Below are 7,260 nucleotides of genomic sequence, written 5' to 3'. Positions count from 1 at the left end.
TCAGATCAAAAACCTGCGACTTCAAGGCACGATTCGTTTTTACAAGTCTCTGCGTCTTGCGCTTTAGTGTCTTTGTGGCCACAGTTGCGAGCGGCATCTTTTTCGAGGTCAGGTTTGTTTGCGACGAGACTGAGCGTTTGAAGCTTCTCGGTCTTGCTGTGTCGCTTTTTGATGAACAAGAGGGCCCTGTTAGAGCAGGCTCATAACTCGCCGTTGGTGAGGTCGAATCGTGGATCCCAGTTGTTCGTGCTTCCTGTTGTGCCGATGGACGGGGTGAATACGGTGCAACAGGCTGTGTTTCCTTCCTATGAAACGAAAAAGAGAACCGAATTTCAATATCTATGCGTTGTATGTGAGGACAGGGGTCAAATGAATAATTATAGCTTCTGGCATATTGGCTCACATTTCCTTGTTTGGCGCTGGGCTTCCTAACACCGCACTTCTGCAATGCAGTGACGCTTTCCTCCCGGTTGGCATAATATGGCCAGAGTCGCGCAGAAACACTGAAGGTACTGCATCCGGTTTCAGCCGTCGTCGCTTTAAGCCTGGCCTATAATCGTCAGGCGTGAAGTGAAGGCTACATACTTTTGATCGGTCACTTGGCTGCCAGAGTCGATTTTCCGGGCCTTACAGAAGAACGAAATGGAAAAGTGAAACCAAAATATAAATTGCCGCGCACACTGCAGCTGTTGTCTGCGGTGCCCATTACCACTAGTATTTTCCTGCCTGCTAATATTTGCGCGTATAAGTGGAACAAGTTACAGCGTAAAGAACGAAACGATACTTTATTGGGCTTAGAAAACAGGTATACATGCAGGCTCTCTCATGTTTTGCGTTTGATGGTTTATTTTCCTTTTCTTCAAAATATGCTCCACAAGTTTCTCAATAAACCATGCATCACCTCTTGCACATATTATTATATTCAATTCAATTCTATTCATTTATTTCACCACATATTATGTTTTGTTTTATTCCGATATAGCTGCAAAATTTCAAATTGTAAATTGCCTACCTCATTACGTTGTCGTCTAGCTGAAAGTGAGCGAGATCTGAAAAGGTCTCACCTTTCCTCGCAACAGCTTGGACCCATTCCTTCCGCACGCTCGTGACAGGAAACTCATGAAAGCTTACGCCAGGTGTTTTTTCTTGCTCTGATTTGCAGAATGGTACGCAGCAGTAAACCATTCTACAGGCTTTACGATCGCTTTACGCCATGCAGCAGTCTTTTCCAAGACGAAAACAAGAAAAATACACCCGTTCGCAACGTATCCTAATGTCGCACAAAGATCTACAACCAGTGCATCGACAACTGTCGCACCAAGCACCAAACAGCAGATATTTTGCGGCACGCTACCGTCTGCCAAACCTCCTACTCAGTTGTCGTCTGCCACATATATGTTTGCGACTCGTGGATGCTCGTATTTTATTGTACCGTTAATATGTGTAAGCTTCTTTTTTTTAAGAAGTTCCTTTACGAGCACCAGCGCTAACAGAAAGTGCATGCTAGCATGCCGACACTCTCAAGGCCAAGTGCAGCGCCCAGGATTTGAAAAAGGCGCGATTACGCCGCTCCCGCCGCCCTCTGGTCGACAAAAAGAAAGCAACACGCAAAAAAAAAAAAGAAACGCCGAGCATACGAAAATTCATAGAGTTTCTTACTATTATCTAGAGGGAAAGCTGGCGGCCCGTCTATGGGAGTTTGCATGGCGACCCCTCGAGACCACTTCAGCCACCATGGGCGCTCAAAGCATCATGGGGCGGTGAGCTACTTGTTGCGGAACTGCAACTTTTGGCCAAAAAATAATGCAAAAATAAGCGCTATTTGATAATCAAGAATGTCCTAACATTCAATATCTTGTCTAATGATTGCAACAAACGAGCAGAAAAGCATTTAAGTGCAAAGTTTGCTCAAAATAAGAGACGACTCGCTCTCCTATTGGCCAAGTAGTGAACACTATAAAAACTAATATTTTGTAATTAACAGGCGCATTTTTAAAAGTAAATATGTTTTTAAAAAAAATGTTGTTGCTTAGGTACTTCAAGAAGTTTTTTAATGGCATTTCGGAAAAGTGAAACCTTTTATTGGCGTCGTGTGTCTATGCGTTTTTACTACTATGGTTTTTGCACACTGCGTTCGCGCGAAAGTCGTCTGCGCACACACGAACAGCGTTTTAGGAATGAAACATCTCAGTAGTGCCACTCCGTGTTCCCGAAAAACTACGACTGTTCCGCAACAAGTAGCTCACCGCCCCATGATGCTTTGGGCGTCCATGGTGGCTGAAGTGCAGCGCCGCCAGCTTTCCCTCTAGGTAATAGTAAGAAACTATATGCGCAAATTGGGCGCTTCTGCAAAATAACATGGATGGATGAATACTTAAAACATAGATAGTTGATAAAAATATGACATTCATGAAGTAAAATAATGATAAGCGCCATCTTGTTCAACGGGTATAATGTAGCGCCACGCTTCCCGTAGGTGCCTTTTCCTAGCGGCAAAAGGCATGAACTAGAACATGCGCGCTGGAGCAGTGCCAAATGTGCAGGTCTGTAGTTCAGTAGGTCTTGGTCTTGTAAGCCTTGATGGTAAGCCTTGGTACCCCGAGCTCATCGCTTCACAGAGCGCCGGGCACATCAGACCACACTGTACAACGAAGGCACAAGAAAAAGTTCGTGTTTGCCACACGCGGAACGAGAAAATGACAAGAAAATTCTGAAACAGCGGACTTACCAAACGACAATGAAGCAATCAGAGTTCAAAACCAAAACTTCGCAAACGGCCCATACTAAGACCTGCATATAAAATTTATACCTTCCTTCAGAGTGCTAGAGCTTACGGCTTTATGGCAGCAATGAGCAACTTCCAATTTTTTTCTGACAGTGTATGAAGTCTGTTTTGTAAGCTCTGCAACAAAAATGACGGCTTAAAGTCTCTCTACCAGTGCAGACATCCTCAATAACAGGGGCGCGATAAACATGTTAGAATAAAATAAAATTTAGCATATGCTCTGACTCATAAGACGAAGTACGTCAATATTCAGTCTTGTTTAGTTGGTGGGCTCCATTAGAACAAGAAGTTTAATAGTTATGCTATGAGGGTTTGCCCCCCCCCCCCCCCCTGCATTCTGCATGTTCGGCCCTCTTAGTTGCTGTCAACGGCATTTGAGCCACGCCTTCGGCATCAGTTTTAATCCGCTTTTAGTTCGGCACAGTGATCTACGAGCCACCCACGTGACCCCCATGTCATGACGTCTCCGTGAGGATGCCTCGTGAAGGAGACGAGGAGCAATTGCTCGTCGCCGAATTGCAAAATTGCACAACGCAAAAGCGTTGTGCAATTTTGCGTTGTGCAAACCCGAACCAACGTTACTAGATTGGTTCGGGTGTCCACAGATATGAGAGACAATCAGTGCGTCATTTTCTCTTTAAAAAAAAATGGATTTAATACCCAAGTTGGTCCAAAATATCTTTTCAGGAACAAACTGTCAACAGTGGCGGGCGTCAGTAATTTTAAAATCACGTCAATTAAGTAGAAATACGGCTAAAATTGACTGTTCTTTAATTAGACTGGCGGTTATAGCCAAGGGCTAGTTCTTAGCTGTTGCGGAGACGATGTTATACTCATCGTTCCGAACCGCGCCGTAAGGGAAGGGAGGAAGGTGGGAGTTTAAAAAGAAAAAATTCAGGGGGGCACTTTGTTGACCTAAAGTGCGGGGCGGCGAAAGCCTCTAGCGCGGTGTTGCTGCTTGTGTCACTGATGTGTGGTTAAGATGTTAATTAAGTACACAATTCTTTGTGAATCTTAAATGCTGCAGACAATGGAGGGCGTTTGGGAGGCATCCGTCTGATTCGACACCTTTCTGCAAACACTCTCCAGCGTCCTAGACAAGGAGAATTGCATATGCGTTGGCAGGAAGCAGCGTAGCCATTAGTACACTCGGCTGCGGAACGGAAGTGTGGTGGTCCGAATCCCATCGTGAACAAAGATCTTTTTTCTGGTCTGACTAGAAAAGCGTGACATCTCTGCTGACAACCTTCTGTCGACAACGATGAGCCATTAAAGGTAGTAAAGTTGTGCCGGTGGTGTTGGTCCGGTGGTTTCCAGCAATTGGATGCACTGCTCAAAGGGCTTCTCGATGAAGTGACTTCCAGGCGAAGCGATTCAGGGAGAAACGAAGAACTTTTATAGAGGCTATTTACAGATGGGTACAAGATTCAGTACGGCCAAACTATCCGCGGCCGGCCTAGCCGACCGCCTGCACAGAGGCGAGGGACACCACGTCCCAACAGTCGAACTGGCGCGCCTTGCACCAGCTCTCAACTGCCGCTACCACCGCGCTCGGCCCGACCGAGCGCCTGCCAGCTAGGAGTAGCTAGAGACAAAAGCCCCCGAGCGCGGGTCTCTTCACGAGTTCACCCCGATCCCGCGCCCCTTTCCACACGAAAAATTGAACTGTGTTACCGCTTCCCGCCTGACATCAGTTTTAACGAATAGGAAAGCTCAGAACTGATGTCAGAGTTTTTCCCTCACCCCGAAATTCCTCCCTACGTGGTTGCGCAATCCTCCGCCAAGTGGACCGGATGCACGCTAGACGTCTGGGGCCAACGGACACTTTCGGCTCCTAACCGTGCTGGCCTAGTACGCAGCACGTCGCGTAACGCGACGAAACCGAGACCGTTCTCGCTTGTTTATGGCCGGCGGCTTCTCCCCCCCCCCCCCCCGGGATGCAGGATTCCGGGAAGACGGGGGACAGGAGCCCAAGGTCGATGTCGGCAGAGAGCAGCGCCGTCTGGAGTCGCAAGGGAAAACGCAAGAACGAACGGGGACACCAACCGAAGAGCATGGGCGTTCGAGCCGCTCCTCCCCTTCTAACGGCACGCACTAAAACAAAACAAACGAAACAAAACGGGACGCGCAGCCTAGGCCACTGCCCTCTCGCGGAATGTTCGCAACACATGTGCAACAAGAGGCGGCAGCGTGCCGAACCCTACAAAGGTTTTCGCCTTAAAAGAGAGGCCTCTGATATAATTTCGACCACCTGGGTACTGTTACCGTGCCCTGACATAGCACAGCACACGGACGGCTTTGCTTTTCACCTCCATCGAAATGCGGCTGTCGCGGAAAGGTTCGAACTCGGGAACTCCGCTCGGTAGCTAAGCGCCCTCACTATTCAGCCACCGCGGTGGATGGAATACCTTAGTGCGTATAATTTTTGAAAGTATTCGGCGAGACACAAGGATACATTTCTTTTTACTTTTATTGGCACACCACACGAAAGAACAGAGTAAAGTACAAGAAAGAGAAAATACACTGACCAGTTACTTAGACAATGATAAAGAAGCAGAAAACGCGCCAATTACAACTTGGCCAAAATGTCGCGACAAAGACAAAAATGCGCAAGAAGATACAGCAAGAAAATGTTCCACTCATAATCCGGTCTATGTACAAGTGATCATAACTGCCTCGGTCGCCGGCCCCCCCACCAAAGACGGCTCCATGAAGATGTGCGCATTGTGTCGCCTGGTCCTCCTGCCCATTTCTCTCTCTTTAACAGTGTCCAATATAGCGTGAGTGTTCATCCTGTACCGCTGTCCAGCACTCCCGCCGCTCCCTCACTCCACTGCCACACACACACAAAAAAAAAGCACTGCCCTGGTCGAGTGCTTCTTCGATGCGTTCGAAGCCACGCTGTGGTGCCAGAGTGGACAGTGGGCGTCCTTCGCAGCAGCTGCGGTGGCTATGATGACCCCACCGCCCTAGACTGCATTCGGGCGCTCCACTTTCGCCGCCGAAATCTCCTGTCGCGACGTCAGCCGCCAGTCCGGATACTGCAGCGAACGTTTCTTCGGCAGTGCGCCCCGCGGCTTACAACCCTTCTCCTCCCTTCTACAGCTTGTATCCGGCGGCCAAGGATGCTGGCACCGGTGCTCCCTTGATGAACGTGGGCGTCGGCTGCACGTAACAACCACCGCTGTTGTCCTGCAGAACCTCCACTTTCGCCCATCAAGCAGTGTAGCTGTGCTCTTCCTCTGCGCTACGCTTGAGATCGGTGTCGTAGGACGCATTCCCGAAGATGGAGACAGCGAGCACCCTGGGCAGGTCCTCGCGGCCGACGAGGGTCACCAGAAGCCTGACCTGTGCCTCCGCCTCGGATTGCGCGCTGTTCTCGACGACGCCAGCTAGCTCGGACGCACGGGGACGCCATGACGCCGCGTAGAAGGGCGGCTCCGGCAGGAGTTGGGCCGCCGCCGCCACCACCGCCCCCTTGCTTGGAATGCCGCGTCAGCGTTCGGGCGCAGCGGTGGTTCGGCAATGCGCGTGCCCTCCATCTGTTTTAGCTTCGTCGTAGTCGCTTCCGCTTTACGACCGACCTCCGCCGAGCGTCTCGAAAGCCCCGAAGGGTGGCTTTTTTTTTTTTTTTTTGCTCATGGTGCGAACAAGTAGCTCAACAGTCTTCAACAGTGGTCTCGTTACGTGCAATAATTGCTTACTTCATTTTTTAAGCACAGCATACATCGCCGCTCACCGCAGAATGGAGGCATCAGAGTCAACCTTTTTTTTGTTTATGAGTATAGCATTGTGGTGTGGTATTGACTGCCCCGTTCGCGTGTGCTTCACTCTTGCGACAGATCTCCCGGCGTTCTCGCGCTGGCGTCAAGGCCGATTCCGAGAGACTCTGGAGAAAAGGCGAGATAAAGAGAGGGTAACTGGTTGCTAGCTCATCAGCGGGGAATGTCATTCGAGCAAGATTTCGAAACAAAATTGTCAAGAGGCGCTACTCGGCAAGGCAGGCTTACAGCTACGCAGGACTGTAGCTCGTCAACCCTATCGAAAATACCTGTGTTGTATCACTCTTGGCTGCCGTTGCTCCACGCCCTCATGGTATCACCTTTGCTACTCTTAAAAATTCTTCATATTTAGAGGCTCGTGATGATTTGCTACAAACTGGCGAACAACTCCATATAAAACGCATTAAACTTCACCAAAACATATGATTAGGGAGTAATTTGTTGTTGTTTTTTTGTTTTTCTTTAAGAAAGAAAATGGCACAGTAACTGTCTTACATCTCGGTGGACCCCCGAACCGTGCCGTAAGAAAAGGGATAAAGGTGGGAGTGAGAGAAGAAAGGAATTAATGGGTGCCGCATTGGAGGGCTCCGGAATAATTTCGACACCCTGGGGATCTTTAACGTGCAGTGACATCGCACAGCACACAGGCGCCTTTTTTCGTTTCGCCTCCATTGGTACACGGCTGCCGTAGCC

This window comes from Amblyomma mixtum, chromosome 3 (genome assembly GCF_055824585.1).
Source record: "Amblyomma mixtum isolate Tamu chromosome 3, ASM5582458v1, whole genome shotgun sequence".
NCBI classification, from domain to species: domain Eukaryota; kingdom Metazoa; phylum Arthropoda; class Arachnida; order Ixodida; family Ixodidae; genus Amblyomma; species Amblyomma mixtum.
The sequence above is the reverse complement of the archived record's forward strand: the minus strand, read 5'-3'. Positions refer to the sequence as shown.